The sequence below is a fragment of the Amblyomma americanum genome, chromosome 4 (genome assembly GCF_052857255.1).
Source record: "Amblyomma americanum isolate KBUSLIRL-KWMA chromosome 4, ASM5285725v1, whole genome shotgun sequence".
In the NCBI taxonomy this organism is placed as follows: Eukaryota; Metazoa; Arthropoda; class Arachnida; order Ixodida; family Ixodidae; genus Amblyomma; species Amblyomma americanum.
Genome location: NC_135500.1, coordinates 26206310 through 26218089, shown reverse-complemented (window position 1 = coordinate 26218089; position 11780 = coordinate 26206310). Strand labels below are relative to the sequence as shown.

General features: G+C 45.0%; 1 long non-coding RNA gene across 1 annotated transcript in view; it reads left to right on the top strand.

Annotated features, from left to right (window-relative positions):
- The first annotated feature begins 470 nt into the window (after positions 1 to 470).
- The window catches only part of LOC144127843 (uncharacterized), a 42353-nt gene continuing 31043 nt past the window's right edge, over positions 471 to 11780 (top strand). The window contains exon 1 of the long non-coding RNA XR_013313583.1: positions 471 to 571. This is a non-coding gene — a long non-coding RNA (uncharacterized LOC144127843). The remainder of the gene's footprint in view (positions 572 to 11780) is intronic.

Genomic DNA, 11780 nt, shown 5'->3' with positions numbered 1-11780 from the left:
TAGCAGTTTCACTGATGATTGGCTGGATTGTCTGGTGCACAGTTGTCGCCTGTCGACCGGAGGGTTGGCTACCTGGACAAACTAAGTCTCTAAGCGAGGCTGTGGAGTACTAGGTTTGCTCCCAGGACGGGTAACGCTGAGAGGGGTAGCGTCCTCCTGCTACATAGCGGGGTGCTGGCACTGGCGATGAAGGCCCTAGGTGTAACGCTGGGAGTAGTTGCGTGCCCCTGTAATACCCGCTGGAGATCCCCTGGCGCCGACACCGCACGCTGCACCACACTCAACCCGCTGCTGACATTACAGGTTCTGCTGTTCTGGCTGCCTGCTCCTGAATGCCCCTTCCCTCAAGTCCCGTCAACCGTTCGCAGTGAGGAGTGCGGAGTAAACGACCGTACTCAGTGACGCTCCGAACCTAGCCCGGATACTGCTGCTCGCCTGGCAACTCAGCCCTTCATCGACGCAATCAATCAGTGGACCCGCCCGCGAGGAATATATACCGCGACCCACCGCAGATCACCCGGGGCCCGACATCGCACGCTGCACCATGCTCAACCCGCTGCTGACATTACAGGTTGGTTACATGAACAATTCCAATGAATGTAAAACTAGCAACCGCTGCATTGTAGCGGTGTCTTGCCCCTGTGTGTTCAAGTGGCGTAACGCTATGCAAATGTGCTGCTACTGTATATTATCCCATCTGTTATCCTAACTGATGTTATACCTGTCAGGTGACGTTGAGCTCAACCCAGCGCCACCGACATTATTTGACAATTCATCCATTCAAGACACACTCAAACGTTTTGAGGACGCAGAAGTCATCATATCTATTGAGCTAAATAAACTTAAGGCTACGCAAGACAGCCACGAAAAGCTAATATCCGATCTAAACAACCACATTCCTTTGTTCGAATTTGCTCGCAAGAAGAACCAGGTGATTCGTACTAGATGAAACTAAAGAAATGAAACGTGAACTTGCAGTCTTTCATGCCACCAATTTTGACGCAAGCAATCGTATGCGAAGAAACAAGTGACTTTTTTAGCCTTAAAAACTTCGAAAAAGAAACTTAAGAAGAATCTGAAAACTAGGCAAGACCCTTGGCTCTACTAAGCTCGGTGTGCAACTAGACACAGGCAGTAGTGAGCGTGCACATCGACTAAGAAAATACTGTACAGATAAAAAGCGCCCAATCATTTTTAAAATATCCCATTGTAAGCTAATAGGAAACAGTCTTTCGTGCGGGCCCAAACTGAGACACTGACTACGCAATCAGATAATATTTTGCCCCTGAAACTCGTCTTGCTCATTCCAAACTTCTGCAGTTCATCCGCCAGCAAAAATGTGCCTTCAAACTACGGCTAGATAAACTGCACCTTGGAAAAAAGTGCTTTAACTACAACGGCACCATTGACATGGAATCTACTGCACGTGTCCCTAACGCCGATGGTAGCGAATGACGCGCAACAAATCATGCTCACAACAGACGTCCTCCTTCATACCTCGACATCAATATCGCATTCACCAACTTAAGGAGCCTAATTCCAAAGTGTTACCAGCTTCTTAGCTTCATCGACGGCATAGACGCGCACAGTATCATTCTAATTGAATCCTGGTTAAGTGAAGATATCCTCGATAACTAAGTACTTACCGCTAATCTTAACTTCATCATGTACCGTCGTGATCGCAGTAACCGTAGAGGGTGTGGGGTTCTAATAGCTATAAGAAATACATTGTCATCATCCTAGAATCTGAAATCTTAGATTCCGAAATCGTGTCAAACTTCCTGACTTTGATATATTCCGGAAAGACAGACCTGATGGCTGCCGTGGCGGCGGCGTTCTTATCGCTGCCAAGCGCCTTCTAAATTGTTCATTGTTAACGTAGTAACCTCGTTGCAAATGATTTGGGTGTGCTGTAATGCTTCATCCCCTCGCGTACTCACCTTTATATGCTATCGACCGCCTGATATGGACAGTTCATTTAAAACGGTCTTCCATGGCACGCTCGATTCGCTTATCTCCTCTTACCCCCGCACCCCCATTTTGCTTTTCGGCGATTTCAACTTTCCGTCCATAGATTCGAATGATATGTTGCACACGTGACAAAAAGTCAGGCCTCTAGTGAATTCCTAAATACATGCTTTACTGTCGGCCTGTCTCAAATTGTTTCTGAGCCCACCCGCACGACTGACCATTGATCAAACATTCTTGACCTTATTTTTACTATTCACCCTGACGAATTCTGTGCTCCTTCATACATTACGGGCCTTAGTGACCAGGTTCTACTTCACACTGGCTTTTCTACCAGCGTTGCCAAAAGTCCTAAATCCAAAAAAGTACTAACGCTTTACGACAAAGGAGACTACATTAGCATGAATCATGTACTTCTTGCTCTCCATATTGATTTTGCTTCTACCTAGCACTTACGTTATTCTGAGTCGAACTGGTCTCTCTTCAAATCAGAATTACTGCGTTTGATTCGACTTAACATCCCTACCATCGGTATAACTGAGCGAAAACGTTGTCCATGGTTTAACATGACACTACATTGTTTAAATAACAAGAAAAAGCGCCTTTTTCGTTATGCCAAGTTATTAACACCAAATGCGCTTGGAACAAATACGACACAACTGCTGAGTAATATTCCGATCTCGCTACCCAAACTAAACGCCGATCTTTTTATTATCCTCCTGAAATGTTACAAAGCAACCCTAAGCGCTTCTGTAAAACAATCATCCCTGATGCAGATAATACTATTTCTCTCATTGACAGTACTGGCTCACCAGTACGCGTATCCGACGTACCCCATGCCTTGAACCATGCATTCTCTTCAGTTTTTACTAATAAAACAACTCATGATGTTCCTGATCCTCCGCCAGTGCCGCATCCACGAATGGACGGCATCACCTTCGACGCACATGCTATTGTTAATATTATAGGCTCGCTAAAATTTTCATCTTCCTGCGGTATCGACGGAATTAATTCCAAAGTCTTAAAGAATACTAAATATGTTTGCAGTCTTATTCTTTCCCTCATTTTTCAACAGTCGCTTGATATTCGCTCCGTTCCTTATGTATGGCGAATTGGGAAGGTCATTTTAGTTTTCAAGAAAGGTGACAGATCATCCCCAGGTAATTACCGACCCATTTAGCTACTCACTGTACGCTCTAAGACCATGGAACTCTATCTACTCTTGCCACATTTCCAACATCGGTCAACTTTTTTCATCCAAGCCAACACGGATTCCGGAAAGATCACTCATGTGAAACCCAATTACCTTTGTTCCTGCATGACATTCATTCCTATCTTTACCGCAATATCCCAACTGACGCGCAATTTCTAGACTTCGAGAGAGCTTTCGATTCCCCATTCCCGCCTTTTACTTAAAATGTTTCTGTTAAACCTTCATCCTAGTTTCTTGAACTGGATTCGAAGCTTTCTAACCGACCGCATGCAATTTATTTCCGCTAATGGCTTCTCATCATCTTACTCACACGTTCTTTCAGGAGTACCCCAAGGCACAGTTCTTGGCCCCTTGCTCTTCCTAATACACATTAATGATTTGCCTTCCACAGTAACATCTAGCATCCGCCTTTTCACGGATGACTGCGTACTCTACCGCCCCATAACTAAATTCGAAGATGCTTACATCCTGCAAAATGACCTGGATAACATACAGCATTAGTGCACTACGTGGCTAATGTCCCTGAATACTGCAACGACTGTACGAATCTCTTTTCACCGCCGCCGAAATTATACTCCGCCTACTTATCAAGTTAACGATACTGCCATTATTTGCACTGACTCTTTTAAGTATTTTGGTATTAACCTCGCTAGTGACTTATCATGGCCTTGCCACATTAACCACATAATGAATTAATCTAACAGAGCAGTTGGCTTTCTCCGTCGTAACCTGCGCATGACACCTTCTTCCTTCAAAATACTAACTTATAAAATATTTGTGCAACCTAAACTTGAATACGCTTGCACAATATTTGACTTCTATTAGTCTGACCTTATCTCAGCCCTTGAATCTATTCAGAATCCTTCCTTCTCTCGCTTCCCGTCAACGAATTTCACGTCTCTGCCTTTATCACAGGTTTTTCTATTGTTCACCCCGTGACAGCAAGCTCATTCTACTAGTACGTCAATCACTCCGCCCAGGCCATCCCGAGCTCAGGCCATCCAGCATCGTGCTCGCACTACTACATTCCAGAAGTCATTTTTGGGCACACAGCTCGCGACTGGAATCACTTTCCTTGCGTTAATCCCTTATTCTGCAAATTTCTGGACTGCCATCGAGGAAGCCATGTCATCGTCATGATTCCGACGTAACATTCATTGTTAACCGCCGTTCTTGCGTTCTTGCCAGGCACCCTTGAGGTTCTAATAAATAAATAAATAAATAAATAAATGAATAAATAAATAAATAAATAAATAAATAAATAAATAAACAAATAAATAAATAAATAAATAAATAAAATATTTAGTGTACCACGACGACGTACTCGAATTACGATGGGTTTGTGTTCATATCTCAACTGTGAAAGCTATATTTGGCAATTGTTACCGGCCACCCAATTATATGGTCCATCTTTCAGCAACCTACTCTACCTTAGTTTATAATATATTAGGGATAACTTCTTCAACTCACCTATTTTTCCATTTGGCGATTTTAATTTCCCCCACAATTAACTTGCGTCTACTTAGCGTACATGGTAAATTGTATCCCAAGTCATTGAGCCCCAGCAAATTCTCGACCTAACCTTTGATTTTAGTCTCCATCAAGCCATAACACTTCCGACGAGAGGGAATAGCATACTTGATATCTAGGTGACGTGCAGTTCTGAAGACACAAAAGGCGTGACTCAGTGACCATGCACTTCTACACATTTCCATATCACTACTGCTGAAAGTTAAATCAACCGCTGAAAAGATGATCTTCAATTACAATAAAGCGAACTTCGATGCCATCAACGCGGAACATACACGGTTTTATGAGCATTTCTGTGAGTCTTATCTATCACGAACTGTTAATCATAACTTCGAATTATACAAAACAACAATAATAAACCTGAGAAACAAATATACCCTAAAAATAAATATTAGGTCCGATCATATCAACGAGTGGTTTACCGTAAGCCTGAAACGTCTCCTATACAGAAAAAAACGCCTCTATCGATAAGCAAATGCGTCTAACTCCCCTACTGCATGGGACAGATATTATCAGTGCACAAAAACAATATTGAAAGCCTAGCTGCTGCTGCTCCAAAAAAAATTATTTTCCATCCATCTACTTATAATCCTACAATCGAACCCCGAAAAATTCTGGCGCATCCTATCCCCTAGGTCTCGTCCGAACCAAACAGCGCTTATGGGAACTGATGGTGAACCAGTCGAACCAGATCAGTGTACCAGCGTTTTGAACCGCTATGTAGTCTCGGCGTTTTCTCCCGCAAAGAACTCTACCGCCAAAACGTTACCACAATCCTCAGCAGTTACGATGCCTATGATGTGGGTTGATGTCAACGGTATCAGTAACCTCATTGCTTCACAAAAATTTCCTTCGTCAGCAGGCTGAACCATATCAATAGTAAACTACTAAAAACACATCAGCGAGCTCGGCCCTGATACTATAATTAATATTTACCCGGTGTTTTACAATCGGAGGAAGTTCCGGATGATTGGAAAACTGCCCAAATCATCCTAGTCATTAAATCCGGTCACCGCAAATCAGTCGCTAACTACCGTCCTGTTTCTCTAACCAGTGTCCCATCAAAACTACTCGAACGCATTATATCCACGAACCTAATGACACATCTTGAATCTAAAGACTTCTTTTACCCTCACCAGCATGGTTTTAAGAAACACATTTCATGTGAAACCCAGTTTTCCGAGTTCATGAACGATTTTCTCGAATCAATGGATGACAACCTTCAAATAGATGCTATTTTCCTCGATTACTCCAAAGCATTTGACCGGGTCTCCTAGAATCGTTTATTTAAAAAGCTTTCATCACTAGGAATTCCCGTTAACCTAATACATGGATTGGATAGAAAATTTTCTTTCAGGCCACAAGCAGTTCACTTCTACAATTGATAGCCACTATCTTTTTTCTAGTGTAACATCAGGAGTCCCTCAGGGCACCGGACTGCCACCACTACTATTCCTAATTTGCATTAATGACCTTTCTTGCAATACAAAATCTGAATTACGGCTTTTTGCGGATGATTTCGTCATATATATAGAGTAATATGGGCAACCAACTATTCATCCTTGCTTCAGTCCGATCTTGACACACTCGCCTCTTAGTGTGATAAATCTCTCCTCCCCTTAAACATTAAAAAATGCAAATCCATGTCACTCACCAGAAAATGCACCATGAATCAGCATCAATACAGTATTGGCTCATTTTCCATTGACCCCGCATTATCCTACAAATATCTTGGCTACCATCTAACACCATCGCTATCATGGGTAACTCATGTTCAAAACATCTGCGCTGAAGCCTCACGCACACTCGGATACCTGCGTCGTAACTTGAAGGCTGCATCTCCTGACATAAAATAGCTAGCATATATAACATTCATTCGCCCAAAACTAGAATATGTGTCATCCATTTGGCACCCATCACAAGCGTACCTCGCCGCTGACCTTGAAGCCGTACAGAACCGCGCCATACGATTTATAACATCTTGCTATTCAAGAAAAACCAGTATCACCGCACTGAAAGAGTCCCTTGCCATTCCATCACTCGAGTCACGACGGGTCATATCTCGCCTCTGTCTTCATCATTTCTATTATCACCCACGCACGAGACACGAAAATCTACAACCCCGCTCAGGACGTCTAGCCACCTAAGTCATGACCATGCATTGCACTCTTCAACTGTCGTGTCTTAGCACTAAAGTCTTCATTTTTTATGTGCGCGATAGCTCTATAAAATGGCCTACCAAATTCCATCACATCATATCCTAAGCAAAAATCGTTGCGTGAAAAACTAAACAACTATTTTTCATGAGGACAAAAAGTTTATCATATTCCCCTCGGCACTTCGAACAGCTGTTTGTTGTCACTTTTCTTTTTGATGTCATGCCTTTTGCAATGTGTTTTTCTCTAGTATTGATCGAGTGGTGCATATTTAAATTGAGTTCTTGTTTCTATCCCGTGCATTCCACTTATCATTGTACACCCGTCACAAAATCGTTTAACTTTTGCATACTGTTATTTTCGTCATTGTTTTCTATTATCCAATTATACTTTCTCTGTTCTGATATGTTGTTATTGTCACAAAAATATTGATTTTGCTCTCTCTTATGTAATGCCTTCAGGCCTTTAAGGGAAAAAATAAATGAAATGAAATGAAATTTAAAGTGAATCAGAACAAGGGTCCAAGCAAGCCATTCACCGTCCATCCAAATAAACCCTGGAATCGGCGCACAGAAGAATGGCCTCCCCTCCCGCCGCTGAGGAAGGAGAACCCGGTGGACACCACGGCCCCCCAGGCACCTTAGGAGCAGGCCGTGAAGACCGGGAATCCGGAACCGTCGCACACACAAGATAACAAAAACCACACGAAAAAACACAGTGTGAACCCCGTGAACGCCGGACATAAAACTTTGGAACGCGTTTTCGTACAATTTCAACCTCTTCGGTGGCCAGTGGTACCAAGACGGACGCCACCGAGCGACGGGCCTCTACCACGAAAGCCAGCGATTCCGCAGCTCGCATCCAGGAGACGCAGTCACTCCGGAACGGTACACCCGAGAAAGGAGCGGGCCCTGCTAAAAGAAGGCTGCACTACTTCCGCTTATGCAACCCCTGAGCCTTCTATTACACCTGAAGAGGCGATAAAGCAATACATACGTTCCGCAGAATTTCGCTCAGAAATCACTAGCATAATGAACACTGTAGCTGCCGAACAAAACAAAGCGATGTAGCAACAGCTCATACAAGCCCAGGTGCAGCTCATACAGACCATGACTGACAGTATACAAACCACGATCGACACACGCTTCAACAAGCTTTCAAACTTGTACCCCATGCCTCGCAAGCAGCGCGTAGTTCAACTCGCTGCCTATCCTCATTCAATATCCCCTGACCAGCAAAAAGATACAGAACAACAGCATGCGAAAAGGTCGGTGGCGACGCCAATCCACTAAACCAACAGAAACAAGTACATGGCGTTGGAACTGCCGCAGCATACGCTAAAAACAAGCACAGCTATCAGCATATACCGCAAAGTCCTCTAATCCCTCCACTTAATCGCTCTACAAGACACGGAAAACAAATCGCATTCATATCCGCGGTCATCAAACGGCCGCACTTGCACCACGTACGGCAATACTAACACTCGCATCAAAGCCGCTCTTAGACCGCCCACCGACAAGCACGCCAGACAGCAAAGGCACTCAGTATACCGCTATAGATCTCAGCTGACCCGGGCACACATATAGCCTCACTGTTCTTAGCATGTACAGCAATCGCAAAGATAAAGGCAGAGCTATTCCGGGCATGCTGGGATCCTTTCGCTTCTCAAAGCTCTTTGTGGTGGGTGGTTTTAACGCACGTTACACGCACTGGGGATACACTTCGGATATCCCCAAAGGTAACCTCATTTCTACCGCAATGGCTGATTAAAACCATGGCCTGAACACAAACCACACCGTACCCACTCCCATTGGGACAAGTGTAACACGCGACACCACACCCGACCTCACATGGGCCACACCAAATATAATCACTAAATTTCACATGGTGCTGCAAGACAGCGTTGGAAGTGACTACATTCCAGTCTCCCCTACTATAGCTTACGATTCAAAGTTTGTGAACCCTCGTTCTCAGCTTCTCAATGAGTGGGATAAATTGCGCTCATAATTGGCAGCTGATCCTACTGAACCCCGTACAGTCACTGACTAGAAAGACCGCCTAGTGCAGGCCATTCAGGCGAACAGCAAACGCATTAAAAATACCCCTACAGCACCGCAGGTTAATCTGCATCTGGCTCATTAATGGGAAGCCCGAAAGGAATTTCTGAAGCGCTGGAGTCACCAGCGACACCATCGTAAATTGAGACTCCGCATAGCCCCTCTCACTTGTGAGGCAGAATACGCAAACGCGCTAGCCCGCGCAAACTGAGCAACCTTTCATAACGACCGCAAGGGTACATTAAGCACTAAACGCACGTGGGCCCTCCTACGCGCTCTCTCAGATCCAAAACCCTCTAAGTCTCAGACACATGCGAACACAACGTCTAATACAAGTACAGCTCCAAAAGGGCATCGACCTAACTGGCCAACTACGTTACATCTATATGCTCACATCCCTTCAGTCATCAGATCCACCCAATCTACCTCCACCGAACCCGGAAGTGGATGCCGACATCACCCTAAATGAAGACTGCCAAGCACTCTTTACTATTCGCCGCTGTACAGCGCCGGCGCCGGACGGCATAACGCACAAGGTACTCTCAATCTGGACGAAGTCTCCCTCCAGGAACTCATGGAGCTCTTTAATATCCACTGGCACGATTGGACGCTCCCATCAGACTGGACTAATGCCAGCATGCAATTTATACCCAAACCGGGCAAACCCCTCACCCTTCAAAATTGGCGCCATATCTCCTTAACGAGCTGCGTCGGCAAGCTCTTCGAGCAGGTCATTCTTAATCATCTGCAACCGTTGCTAGAAACAACCGGCTTTATCTCCCACGTTCCGTTTGGCTTCCGTCCAAACATCTCGGCGCAAGACGTACTTCTCGCCAATAAAGAGTCTCTCTTTTACACTAAGAGCCGTACAGCCGCTACTCGAGCCATACTGGTCATGGATATTCATAAGGCTTTCGACCCAATAAGCCATGACCATGATGCCGCGAATATTTGCAGTGTTTGTTCGTTTTTCAAATCGGCCGCCACGCCACTTTATCGCTTTGTTTGCGACGCAAGACGCGGCTAGATTTTTCTCGATTGATCGCAGCCAGGCAGAGCTGATTCTACGTTGTTCCGGAATGTTCTAGTAACTTTGCGCTCTTTATCTCGAAAGTTCGCTATCAGCTTTAAATCGAGCACGGCCGACAGCGGCCCAAGGTAGATGTACACTGGTAGCGAAGGCTCCATAGACGCCCATTGGTCCAAAAAATGGCGGCTCGTGGGCACTCCAGCGCCCCCTGGATTTTGAGGGGCAAACTACGCAAACGTGACGTAGAATGACGTCACGCATACGTATGTTTTTGGCGCGAATTATAAAGCGGTCTTTCTGTAGAATCCGCGTTTTCGAGCCTGTACCTCTCGAAGGTTGCTGCCTTTCAGCGCGCCCCAACCTTTGCCAGTCAAATGTGCTCGAGTTCCTGCTAGTTATGGCCTTGTTAATGTGCAATTGGGAACGCAATGAAAGTGACTGGTAAAGGAGGGGCAGCATAGAAAGGCAGCAACACTTCCAGACACTGGCGAAGCATGCATGATTCGTAGTGCAAATACTGGTGCTAGTACTTTTGAGAGCTTTTGAGTACAGCAAGGTATAATGCAAGGTATGATGCACAAAGCACTGGCTCAAGTGCACAGTTCGCAATAGAGTGTACGGCAAGTATGGTTTTCACAGTTTCATATTCAGTGTTTATTGCAGCAACCAAACAAATACAGTCACAAAGCACACCCTTGGCACACAAACAAAAAATATATGTCACAGGCAGCACAAGCAGTATTGTTTAAGTTGGCTAATCATCTCAATAGTCACAGTGCAGATAGGAAAAAGCCCTGAAGTGCCACTAACGTTGTCAGTTAGGAAATTGAAAAGTATAGAAAACAATGCTACGACAGCTTCAATTGAAGCAAACATAACATGACATAAGTAGGCGCATCAACACAGACCATAGAGCACACTGGGAGTATTCTTCACATTTAATTTCTTCAGCTGAAAGAATATAGCAGGTGCGTTTACATCTGCAAGGCAATGTTAAACCCAGCTTTAGCACCCTCAAACGTGCTCAACGTAGGAGCAAATACCATACATTGAAAAAGACATGAAGCCAAGTACGCACGAACGGGTTACAGCTATGAAACACGAGCGAACAGCCCGGCGAAACCATATCGAAGCTATCGCGCATACCTAGAGCAGACGACACACCTGTGAAAGTCCAGCGGGAATCGGTGTAGCGTGACACCAATGGTACTATCCACGCTGTCGCAGTGTACCGCCTTGGTGTACCACGGAGCATCGTTTCTTCACATGCCGCAAGCTCATCTTGAAATGAAGCGCTAAGCGCTTCAAAAGAAGAGCGCGAAGCGTGCAAAGACAGAAAAAGACTTCGCACTGGCCGCACGCCGAAGGAAACGACAAAACCGAGAAAACTGCCGCAGCGGTGCAGCGGGGTGCAAATCTTACCGAACGGTGGCAAAGAAGCGACGTGCAAGGACGACGAAAACTTCGCAAAAGGAGCATTTTGAGACCGGCGAGCTAAATTTATACGCTTTACCAGGCGCGCCACCGCAGACAGCTGGCGATAAGAAATCGCCACTGTGGCCGGGTTAGCCGGGTATCGAAACAAGGCCTGCAAAGACGCACTGTAATGCACCGCACGCTCATGAATAGGGGGCAGGTCAAGAGTGTTGAAAAAATACAAAATTTGCCAGGTTTTAATAAAATGACTTACCTCTTTCATAATACAAGGTGCTAATATATTTTTTTCTTTTCTATTGGCAGATTACATTCCAATTTTGTAGCTTTATCATTTCTTTATATGAGTGTTTTGCCCCCCATCCTCTGGTTGTGCTGCAGTCGCGCTAAAC